The 12,917-nt window shown below is 36.4% G+C and overlaps 1 long non-coding RNA gene across 1 annotated transcript in view; it reads left to right on the top strand.

Moving 5' to 3' along the window:
- LOC143684876 (uncharacterized) overlaps window positions 1-12,501 on the top strand; it is a 68,737-nt gene extending 56,236 nt beyond the window's left edge. The window contains exons 2-3 of the long non-coding RNA XR_013176231.1: window positions 10,880-10,952; window positions 12,423-12,501. This is a non-coding gene — a long non-coding RNA (uncharacterized LOC143684876). The remainder of the gene's footprint in view (window positions 1-10,879; window positions 10,953-12,422) is intronic.
- The last annotated feature ends 416 nt before the right edge of the window (window positions 12,502-12,917 follow it).

The raw sequence follows: 12,917 nt of genomic DNA, 5'->3' as shown, positions 1-12,917 counted from the left end.
TTCCCATATAGGAAAGTTTAATAGTTCCATTTTTTTTTTTCAGGCCCACAAAGGACTCTACCAATATTTTTAAATTATCAGCCCAACATCATCTGAGTTGTATCTTGGTATTACGTTAAGCTACACAGAATTACAAGGCCTCAATCTCATTCTGGACCCCAGGAGTTTAGATTGTTTAAATGAGCTATCCAGACAGGTTGATTTAGATTTTGTGTTACAGTAAATTTAGGTCCTAGATGAAATAAACCTCTCTGTTTTTGATCTTACACAGTATGTGAAGGTCTAGAGTACATACACTATCATCTTTTACCTTGTATTCTGATTTACTTTAGCCCCAGCCAGACTGGCTTTGTTTTCATCTATAATTGAAGCCTGATCTCCTTTGATTACTTGAACTGTTATTTTATGTAGCTATGCTAACTTTCAGGGTTGCAGCACTGCATTTCTGAGTCTTAGGAGTCACAGAGTTACTCAAAGTTTGAGGGAAACATCTGTTTATACATCTGTACCTATACAATCTAGGCTCCAGTTTTCTTTTAGTATATTCTGAAAGACACCTTAGCGTATTTTTCTTTTGTCTCTGGCTTACTTTGTACAACACATTGTCCCCAAGATTTATTCAGTTCATTGCATGCTTCTCAACATCCTTCCTTTTTGTAGCCACACCATATCCCATTATATAATTGTATCACAGTTCGCGATTCTGCTTCTCAGTGATTGTACCCTTCGGCTCCCTCCATCTATTAGGCATCATGAATAATGTCCAAAATTAACTATGTTTTACACTATCTCCACTTGGTTTTACAATCAGCAGCACTCTCAATTTTATACATTTTTTCATTGGTCCTTAGAGACAAAGAACCAAAAAACACAGCCTTACCAAATATCAAATCAAAACTACCCCTTATCACTTGTCCCTCCCACCCCAATTAACTGCCCCTGGTAGGGCTGTGGTACTATTGATCTCTTCCTGTTAACTATTGGTCATCGCATACATTTTTAGTTTTCCTCCTACATTCCTCTACTATTGATTTTTTGTCCAATCTCAAACATTTGAAATTGCTGATAGGAAAATGTATTTATAATTATAGATTTAATCAGTGGGATGCATGGCATATCATCCTTTTTCAATGATATTCACCTTCAATATTGAAAGTTACTTATAACTCTACTAATTAGTTATCATCGTTTCTATCAATTCCCTTGCATTTAAATTCAAACCTCATTGGGTAGCGTTTCTCCCATGTCTAGCTTTTGTGTACCTCTAGGTCTGCTATATTCTACAGTGTAACCTCTGAGATTAGATTGGAGTCATAATAGCAAAATCATGCAGTATCTGTCATTTTTTGTTTGACTTATTTCATTGGCATTATATTCTCAAGGTTAATCCATGTTGTCATATGCTTTGGGATCTCATTTCCTTTTCTGCTGCATAATATTCCATTGTATGTATATACCACATTTTGTTTATCCACTTGTGTGTTGATAGGCACTTGGATTGTTTCCATCCTTTGGCAGTTGTAGAGTGCAGCTATGAATTGGTGTGCAAATGTCTGTTCATGTCACTGCTTTCAGCTTTTCTCGGTATGTACTGATTATTGGTATTGCTGGGTCATAGAGCAACTTAATATTTAGTTTTCTAAGGAATTGCCAAACTGTTTTCCACAGTGGCTGCACCATTTTACATTCCCACCAACAGTAAATAAGTGTTCCAATTTCTCCACATTCTTTCCAACATTTGTAACTTTCTGCTTGTTTATTAGCAGCTATTCTTATAGGTGGGAGGTGATATCTCATTGTCATCTTGATTTCCATTTCCCTTATAGCTAATGAAAATGAGCATCTCTTCATGTGCTTTTTAGCCATTTGCTTTTGCTCTTTGGAAGGGTGTCTATTCAGATCCTTTGCCCATTTTGTAATTGGGTTGTTTGTTCTTTTGTTGTGGAGCTGTGTAATTTCTTTATGTATATAGGATATCAAGATTTTATCCTGTATGTGGTTTCCAAATATTTTCTCCCATTGAGATGGCTGCCCCTTCACCTTTTTGACAAATTTCTTTGAGGCTTAGAAGCTCTTGATGCTAAGGAGTTCCCATTTTTCTATTTTTTTTCTTTCAGTAGCTGCAAATTTAAGAAGCTTCCTCCTACAACTAGATCTTGAAGATGGTTCACTACATTTTCTTCTAGAAGTTATATGGTATTGGTCCTTACATTCAGGCCTTTAATCCATTTTGCATTAATTTTGTTGTAGGGTTAAGGTAGGGGTCTTCTTTCATTCTTTTGCCTACTTTGATCCAGTTTTCCCATGCCTATTTATTGAAAAGACTATTCTGTCCCAGTTCAGTGGATTTGGGGGCCTTATTGAAGATCAATTGTCCATAGATTTGGTGGTTTCTTTCTGCACTCTCAGTTCAATTCCATTGGTAGATACTTCTATCTTTGTGCCAGTACCATGCTGTTTTGACCATTGAGGCTTTATAGCTTTATAGTAAGCTTTAAAGTCAGGACTTGTTAGTCCTCTCACTTGGTTCTTCTTTTTTTAGGATTTCTTTAACTATTCAGTGTCTCTTTCCCTCCCAAATAAATTTGATAACTGCCTTTTCCAAGTCTGCAAAGTAGGTTGTTGGATATTTGATTGGTACTGTGTTGAATCTGTAGATCAATTTTGGCAGAATTGACATGTTAGTGACATTCAACCTTCTTATCCATTCGCATGGAATTCTTTCCATCTATTTATATCTTTTAAAATTTCTTTTAGCAATGTTTTGTAGTTTTCTGTATACAAGTCCTTGACATCCATGGTCACTGTTTTAAATGGAATTTTTTCCTTGATTGTCTCCTAAGATAGGTCATTAATTGTGTAGAGAAACATTACTGATTTGTGTACATCTTGCATCCCACCACTTTGCTGAACTTTTTATTAGCTCAAATAGCTTTGTTATAGATTTCTCAGGGTTTTCTAAATGTAGGATCATGTCATATGCAAATAATGAGAGTTTTATTTCTTCCATTCCAATTTGGATGCCTTTTATTTCTTTCTCCTGTCTAAATGCTCCAGCTAGGACTTCTGGCAGAATATTTAATAATAGTAGTGATAATGGGCATCCTTGTCTCATTCCCAGTCATAGGGGTAATAGTTTCACTCTCCCACCATTAAGTACAATGCTGGCTATGGGTTTTTCATATATGCCCTTTATGATATTGAGGAAGTTTCTTTCTATTACTATCTTTTGAAGTGTTTTTATTAGGAAAGGATGTTATATTTTATTAAATGCTTTTTCAGCATTAATCATTATGATCATGTGGTTTTCCCTTTCAATTTATTAATGTGCTGTATTACATTGATTGATTTCCTTGCATTGAGCCACTCTTGCATTCCTGGTATAAACCCCATTTGGTCATGATGTATAATTCTTTTAATGTGTTATTGGATTTGGTTTTCTGGTATTCTGTTGACAAAATTTGCATCTGTATTCGTTTGGAAGATTAGTCTGTAGTTTTCCTTTCTTGTAGCATCTTTATCCAGTTTTAGTATTAAGGAGATATTAGTGTCATAAAATGAGTTAGGTAGCATTCTTTTTCCTTCAAATTTTTGGAAGAGTTTGAACAGGATCTGTGTTAGTTCTTTTTGGAATGTTTAATAGAGTTCCCCTGTGGAGCCATCTAGTTCTGAATTTTTTTGTGTGGGAAAAATTTTGATGAATGATTGAATCACTTTATTTTTAATTCTTTCATTGAGATCTTCTATTTCTTCTCGAGTCAGTATAGGTAGTTCATGTGTTTCTAACAATTTGTCCATTTCATCTAAGTTGTCTAGTTTGTTAACATTTAACAATATGCTACATGTTGTATATATCATAGTATTCTCTTAAGATTTTAAATATTTCTCCAGGATCCACAGTAATGACCCCCCTCTCATTTCTGATTTTGTTTATTTGCATTCTTTCTCTTTTTGTCTTTGTCACTTTAGTTAGGGGTCCATCAATTTTATTGATTTTCTCAAATAAAAAAAATTTGGTTTTGTTGATTCTTTCTATTGTTTTTTTCTCCAGTTCATTTATTTTTCCTTTAATCTTTGTTATGTCTCTTCTTTTATTTGCTTAGGGGTTTGTTTGCTGTTCTCTAATTTCTCCAGATGAGTAGTTAAGTTCTTGAATTTTGCTTATTCTTGTTTTTAGTATAGGCATTTAGGACAATAAATTTTCCTCTCAGAACTGCTTTTGCTGAATCCGTTAAGTTCTGTTATATTGTATTCTCATTATCATTCATCTCCAGACATTTACTGATTTCTACACCAATTTCTTCTTTGACCTACTGATTATTTAAAAGCATGTTGTTTAATCTGCATATATTTGTGAAAGTTCTGGTCCTTTGGTGATTATTAATTTCCAGTTTTATTCTTTTGTGGTCAGAGAAAGTGCTTTGAATAATTTCAATATTGTTAAATTTATAAAGACTTATTTTGTATCCCAGAATATGATCTGTCCTGGAGAATGTTCCATGTGCACTAGAGAATAATTTATATCCTGGTGTTTGGGGGTTGTAATGATCTATATATGCCTATTAGGTCTAATTTGTTTATCACACTGTTTATTTTCTCTATTTCTTTGTTGCTTCTGTCTTTGTTCTATTGATAGTGGAGAGTGGTGTATTAATATCTCCCACTATTATTGCTGAAACATCTATAGCTCCCTTCAGTTTTGCCAATGTTTGCCTCATGTACTTTGGAGCTCCTTGATTGGGAACCTAAACATTTATGATGTTTCCTCTTAGTAAACTGTCCCTTTTATTAGTAAGTCTCTTATGATGTCTTTATACTTAAAGTCTACTTTATCTGATATTAGTATAGCTACTCCTGCTTTCTTTTGTTTACAGCTTGCACAGAAAATCTTTCTCCATCCTTTCATTGTCAATCTATTGGTGTCCTTGGGTCTAAGATGTGTCTCTTTAAACTGCATCTAGATAGATTTTATTTTGCAATCCATTCTGCCAATCTGAATCTTTTAATTGGTGGCTTTAGTCCTTTAAGGTTCAAAGTATAAAAGCAGTTCTTATATCTACCATAATGTCCTTTTGCTTCCATTTGTCAGATTTGTATATTGTTTTCCCACTCTCTCTTTTTATCCTTTAAATTACCCTACTGGTACTCTTCAATTCTGTGGCCTCCTCTAGACCTCCTTTTCCTGTCTTTTTTCTTTCTTTCAGCTGACAGAACCCCCTTTAGTATTTCTTGTAGGACAAGTATCTTGTTGATTAGTTCCCTCAGTCTTTGTTTGTCTTTGAAGACTTGAATATCAACCCCAATTTTGAAGGACTAGTTGACTGGATAAAAAATTATTGGCTGGAAGCCTTTCTCATTCAGGATCTTAAATGTATCAGACCACTGCCTTCTTGCTTCCATGATGGCTGTTGAGTAGTCCAAACTCAGTCTTATGTGTTTTCCCCTGTATGTAGTACATTGTTTTTCTTATGCTGCTTTCACTGCTTTCTACTTCTAATCAACATTTGATAATTTAATTAGTATGTGTCTTGGAGTAGGCCTATTTGGATTTATTCTATTTGTTGTTCATTAGGCCTCTTTGATTTGCATTTTTATATTTTTCATAAGGTTGAGAAATTTCCCCAATCACATCTCCAACTAACCTTCCCAGTCCTTTAATCTCCTCTTCTCCTTCTGGGACAGCTATTATTCTTATACTTGCATGCTTTTTGTCCACCATTATTTCCCTAAGATCCATAAGTTTCATTTTTTCCACCTTTCTTGCTATTTGTTCTTTTTTGCACTATAGTTTAATTGCTCTGTCTTCTAGCACACTTATTCTTCTTTCTGTTTCTTTGAATCTGATATTGTGTGTTTCTAGTATATTTTAAATTTGGTCTATTATATCTCTTATTTCTGTGAGATTTGCAATTTTTCTATATAATCATTTGAATTCTTCTTTGTATTAGTTTGCTAAAGCTGCCAGAATATAATATACCAGAAATGGAACGGATTTTATAAGGGAAATTTATTAAGTTACAGGTTTACAATGTTAAGGTCATAAAAATGAACAACTAAGGCATCTGGAGAAAGAAAACGTGACCTAGAAAGTTCAATCTGAGAAGGCACATGACTGACATCTATTGGTCCTTTGCTTTTGGTTTCAAACAGCTTCCCCAGGGGCATTTTCTTTCTGCATTTCTAAATGTCTCTGTGTTGACTTTGAAGGAACTGCTCTCCAAGCTTCTGAGCCTCCTCTAAACTGGTTCCCCTTTAAAGAATTCCCGTGAACTAATAAGGACCCACCTTGAATGGGCAGAGTCACATCTCCATCTAATCAAAGGTCACACCTACAACAGGTATGTCACATCTCCATGGAGAAATTGAATGCAAGTTCTAACCCAAACCAGTAGGTTTGCCTTCACAGGGTTGGATTAGGAAAGAAAATGTGGCTTTCCTGGGGTACATAAGAATTTTACACCAGTACATTCTTTATGTTCTTCTAATGTGTTCCTGATGTCCTTTATTTCTTTATAAATAACATTGAGTAGTTGTAATATTCTGCTTCCCCTCCAATATTTTGATTTTGTCATTTGGCTGGGCTTTTTCTGCTTGGATCTTCACATGCTTTGTGATTTTTGTTATGTTTGGGGCATTTGATCATCTCAAGATTGTTTCACAAGTTGGTTTCATTCATTTGTCTGAAGTTTTGTATTTACTTGGTTTTGCATTGAAGGTTTCCTTTTGCATTTGGCTTGTCAATAATTCTCTACCAAACCAAGTCCCAGATCTCATGTAAGGGGTACAAGTCTACTTGAGAGTCTATTAAAAGCTAGGCAAGAGTGCATGGTATTTCAATGGCAGAACACCCACCCACCATATGGGAGACCCAGGCTCAATTCCAGGCCCATGCACCCGAAAATATAAATAAATAATAAAATGAATTAAAAACACACATCTCAGTAGTAGTAGGCCCCAAAGTTAGAAGGAGGAACCAAAAAATATATTGGGAATGAACTCAGACTGCCCACAGAAGGGAGAGAAAATAAATACACAGATAAGAAATAAATAATAAGAAATAAAAACTCAATGAAATATAAATAGATACAATTTATATGAATAAAAATAAACAATAATATTTAAAAGTATAGAAAAATATTTTTGTAAAAAAAAACAAGAACCTAGGCAGATAAGGATTTCGCCTGACTGCACTTACCACTTCTTCCCAGCAGGTGGTGCTCCTGAGATACCTCCTCCCCTCTAAGCCCACCCCTCCTTGATTGCAGTAGCTGGCTGGGAAGATGGTGTGTACAGTTCTGGAATGCAGGACTGGGGAGCCAATTGCAGTGCCAGGGGATCAGCTGATCTGTAGCACCTAGCACCTGGCAGAACGGCTATTCTCCACAACCAATTGGATGGCTATTCACAATGCCCACCTAGGCAACTTTTCCCAATGCCTGGGGCGTGACTTTTCATCATGGATGGTCAGGCACACCTCTGGGCACCCCATGGTCACTGCCTGCTTCAGAATTGATCAGGGGGTTTTCCCTACATCGCCCCACCCCTCTTCTCCCTATGAAATATTAGAGACCCTCTTCAATCATTCACCCCCCAGTACTGCAGTCCTGGTCATTTTTCCCCTGCCCCTTATCTAGTCCTACAGAGCAGTCTACCCTACTCCACTATCTTCCTAGAAGTTCAGTTTCTATAGTTTTAAAGTTAATTATTTGCCAGTAAATCCAAGAACTGAATGTACTGTTATAAAAAGGATCTGTGCCATTAAGTAGGGTCAGAATTGGGACATGGCTGGATAAGTGATGAGCAAACTCCCAGAAGTGGCCAGGCCTCAAGGAGAACGATATCTCTGAGAAGAACAGCAATAAATAGCACCTGGGGGCTAAATGACCCGCACGTGAGTGAGTCAGCTACAGAGAAGGGTGGAGCCCACAGACCCACCCAAAGGTACTATCTACCACCAGGCCCCACGCTGGAGAGATGGGAGGGTAGGAGCCCCAAACAAGGAAGGGGAAGGGGAAGTTAGTAAAGTTAATCTATTAAAGCAGGCTGTCCCACAGTGTAGGAGCTCTTGCCTCTCACCTCTTTTCTTGTGAGAGTGCCTGCATGTCTTCTCAACTGTGTATTCAATTAACTTGCTATCTGCTTACTCTGTGCTGTGCTGTGCCCTTGAATTCTTTCTTGCGGCATGGCTAAAAACCTAGAACCAAATCTGGCAACACCTTGAGGCCCATGTTGGGTTACTGTTTAGTTCCCATACAAGTTTTTAGGTGCTTCCACATCATTATCTTTCTGAATTGATATATAAGGCTTCCAGTTTGGGAAGTCAAAATAATCCCCTCAGCAATGATGATTTAAATGGTGTGCTTCACCTTGCCAGTTTGCTTAGTTTCATCTATCTCCCAGCTGCCTAAATTCCCTCAAGTACTGAAATTATCCTTTCATTTTTAAATGACTCATGTGCTGGAGGTTTTAAAAAATGACAGCACAACCACCATAATTTTTTTTCCCAAACTGTGATTATTAAATATAGCAACTCATAGCTAGTGCAGAGAGAAAAAGAAGGAGACACTGAAAGGAAATTAGATGTGTTAAGAATCTTATCCAATAGGCACAACTTTTTCCCCCTTTACTTATCACTCTATGGGGTCTTTGTGTGTCTAGATTTTGAACACAAAGAACACAGTAAGATTGAGCCCAGCATTTTGCTGTTAAGGAAAAGTGAATGAATTCTAATAAACTGAATTAGGCCAGGTATCTCCTTGTTTGCTTTATTATTTTTATTCCATTCATTTATCAATACAAAGCCATGGCTACAAATTAAAGAGGGAGGGGAAGTTATATGATTGTCTAGATTCCCACGTTTTTAAATACTGACAAGACTGTTTTGGCGGGAGTTTAGCTTGAAATTCTTTTTTAATACAAAACTGCCACCATCCCATTGTTGTGTGATCAGTCTCTGGGTTTTTATAGTTATCATCTCCTATACTAGGCATAAGCACTAAAGATTCTTTATATATAACATATATAATATAAGATTTTAGTTTGTAACATAAATTGCTAAGTAAATGATTCATGTACAATTAAGCATGGTGATAAAACTTTGCCTCAAATAATTAAACAAAATATCAACTTTTTAAAGTTAAATAAAGAAAAGAAGTCTAAATTTCAAAGCCCATAAAAAGGATATGGGACATGCCTTTCCTATTCCTAAATATACACTCACACATCCACACAAAGTGTGGAATTTTCCTCAAGATCACTCAAGTTTTGTTGTTTCACCATGTTCAATATAAACAAGCAAATGAGAAAATAAGCAAACAAATTTCTTAGTTCCATGCATGTTCTCAGCCATATAGAAACTAAGTGTACTGTAACAAGACTGGAAAACTAAAAGCTAAATGATAAACAATTTTCAAAACATCTCAAAATAATGATTTTATGCATTTGTTTATTCAAGTAATGAAAGCTGAAATGGAAATTTGCTTTACAAATTCCATTAGCTGCTGTTTTATAAAATAAATATTAAAATGTATCAAGATACATAATAATAAAATGCTTTTGGAAAGAAATGATCATGTAAATAGGTATTGCTCCTGAGTTCTTCAGTATAGATAGAGCAGATACCAATAAAGCACAACTATAGCATTAAGTGTACTGCTGTCATTTTCAATCTCATTTACTTATATAGCATGTGGCAGTCATGTGTGCTGGTTTGAAAGGATTATGTGCCCTAGAAGAGCCATGTTTTAATCCTAACCAATCTTGTGGAGGCAGCTTTGTTTGTTTATATTTCCTTTAATCCCTTTTCAGTACTGTAGGTTCAGTACTGTAGATTGTTAGATTATTTCCATGAAGATTTGACCCACTCATTTGTGGGTATTAACTTTTGATTAGAGGGAGATGTGACTCCATCCATTCAGGTGAGTCTTAATTACTTTACTGGAATCCTTTAAAAAAGGAAACATCTCAGAGCCAAGAGAGCTATGAGAGCCCATATCATCTTTGGAGATGGAGAAAGAAGGAAAATGCCCCTGGGGGAGTTTCATGAAACAAGAAAGCTGGAGAGAAAGCTAGCAGATGTCACTATGTTTGCCATGTGCCTTTCCAGTTGAGAGAGAAATCCTAGACATTATCGGCCTTCTGGAACCAAGATATCTTTCCCTGGTGCCTTAGATTGGACATTTTTATAGCCTGGCTATAACTGGGACATTTTCACAGACTTAACACTGAAAACTTGCAACTTATTAAATTCCCCTTTTAAAAAGCCATTCCATTTCTTCTATATTGCATTACAGTAGCATTTCTGCTATATCGCATTATAGCAGCAAGCAAACTAGAACAGCATGTAAGGAATGTCTGCTAAACTGAACTGATGCCATAATTTCTTTCTAATACTATGCTTTGGGGGAACAGCAATGAGAGGCAGTTGAAAGAGGACATGGCAAATCCCCACTAGATGTGAATACAACAAATACACCCACTTGGGAAAGTGTAACATCTTCTTAATGTCCCTTATTCTTCTTTCATCCCTTAGACTAAAAATATGTTTCCTTGTTGTGCTGGTTTGAAAGGATGTAATCTGTAATTAAATCATCTCCCTGGGGATATGACTTAATCAAGAGTGGTTGTTAAGCTGGATTTGGTGACGATATATCTCTACCCAATTGGGTGGGTCTTGATTAATTTCTGAAGTCCTATAAAAGAGGAAACATTTTGGAGATAGGAAATTTGGGGAGAGCAGAGAATGAAGAAGAAAAATGCCTCCCGGGGAGCTTCATGAAAACGGAAGCCAGGAGAGAAGTTAGCAGATGACGCTGTGTTTGCCATGTGTCCTTCCAGATGAGGGAGGAACCCTGACTGTGTTTACCATGTGCCTTTCCAGATGAGAGAGAAACTCTGTGCTCGCCATATGCTCTTCCACTTAAGAGAGAAACCCTGAACTTCATCAAACCAAGGTATCTTTTCCTGGATGCCTTAAATTGGATGTTTCTATAGACTTGTTTCAGTTGGGACATTTTCTCGACCTTAGAACTGTTAACTAGCAACTTATTAAATTCCCCCTTTTAAAAGCCATTCTGTTTCTGGTATATTGCATTCCAGCAGCTAGCAAACTAGAACACTTGTGAAGATCAGATTCTTTAAAGGATATCTTGACAAATGGCAGGGCTTAGGTCACATTGATGATCAACCTTCTCATTTGATTAATTCTTCTTCTTATAGTTCCCTGCAAAACCCTTTGGAAACTCGATTGAGTAAAGGAAATCATTCCCCCATTGTCCATCTTGAACAATCACAGTCTAATAAATACTTAAGCTTGACTGTTATCCTGGTTTGCCTTGGTTCAGCATCTGCATCCTGAGACTTCTGCCATGGCTCAAATCCTTTCCCCTGTGGCTGTCCGTAGGAAGTCACATCTGGCTATGCACCAAGGAGCCATGCAGATGATTTGGTCCAGCAATCCAGCAAATAGTTCAAAATTATCAAGAATGAACATTATATGTTCATATATTGATGAGCTAAGCTACATCTGATTATTTCAAATTGAACCACTTAATTAGCAATTGCATTTTTTGCCAACACCAAACTGCAGAGTAATTTTAATGCCTTAATAAACTTCCTCTCCTAAAACATGCAAGAGCTATTTTTATGAGTTTTAAATTCATGTGTTCAAAAACATTTAAAGTTTGGAAAACATATTTCACTTAAACTCTAAATGTTAGTGCTTTTCCATCCTATGATCATGAGAGGAAAAAAGATTGTCATAGGTTAAAACATTGGGCTTAACACTGTTACTGTAGTCCTCAAGAGAACTAAGATTAGAGTTTTACAAAAAGAAAGCATTCTTGATATGGTTCACTAAGAAGTTGGATACTTCTTGAAAAGACACACACTTTCTGCTAAATCTATGGAGCAAGTTTCTGCAATGATACCTCATGGGAACACAGTTCAGGGTACAACAGACACTTTCAGGAAATGGTCCCTTTATTGAACAGAATCAAAGTCCAGAAATGACAAATCTCTTTGTCACAAAGATTCCAAAAAAAGCAGTAGAAGAATTCCAGTCACCTCTGGTCTTCCAGGCTGGCTGAAACCTGCTCCAGATTTAGGTCAATAGAGAGCAGCTCAACAGCCCCACCTCATGCCAAAGAAGAGAGACCAACCTATTCTATCTGAATGGAGTTTTTGTTCACCCTGGTGGGGGGAGGGAACCTGCCTCTGAGAACTCCTGTTCTGATAAACATCTGGGGATGCTTGTTATGGTTTTCAGGTTCAAGGTCTTGCTAGACCTTTTCATAATAGCACACAATAAAAAGGGGTGAGGGTAATGAGGTCTGGAAAATGTTCACTTTATAGGTGTTTGTGATTTCCCTAACATAATTATCTGGCTACATTTCAATAGCTCTTTATTATTTATTTGCTCTCAGTTTCTTACATTCTTCTGCACTCTTGGATATCAAGATCAAAGGGCCGATGGAGCTGAAGTTGAAGCTGCTGACATACAGGAAAACTGCTTTTCAGTGGGTTATTTCTCTATGTCAGCATATACATATGACTGTTCTGTGGAATCCTCGATCTAGAAGCCAATTTATAAAGAAAATGTTTAAGATGTATTGCATAATGTATTTAACTCCCATCATATAGCTTCACAGTGATTATTTGCATATTAAAGTCTCTGAGCATTAACTTAGGATACCCTAACTCTTCAGAAAAAGAATGCAGTTTCAGTTTGCTAAAGATACCAGAATGCAATATACCAGAAATAGACTGACTTTTTCATAGGGGATTTAGTAGGTTGCAAATGTACAGTTCTAAAGCCATAAAAATGTCCGTGCTACGGCATCAACAAAAGGATATCTTCACTGAAAAAAAGGCCAATGGCATCCAGCATTACATGGAGATGTGATACACCCAATTGTGGT

The sequence above is a fragment of the Tamandua tetradactyla genome, chromosome 5, assembly GCF_023851605.1.
Source record: "Tamandua tetradactyla isolate mTamTet1 chromosome 5, mTamTet1.pri, whole genome shotgun sequence".
NCBI lineage: Eukaryota > Metazoa > Chordata > Mammalia > Pilosa > Myrmecophagidae > Tamandua > Tamandua tetradactyla.
The sequence above is the reverse complement of the archived record's forward strand: the minus strand, read 5'-3'. Positions and strand labels throughout refer to the sequence as shown.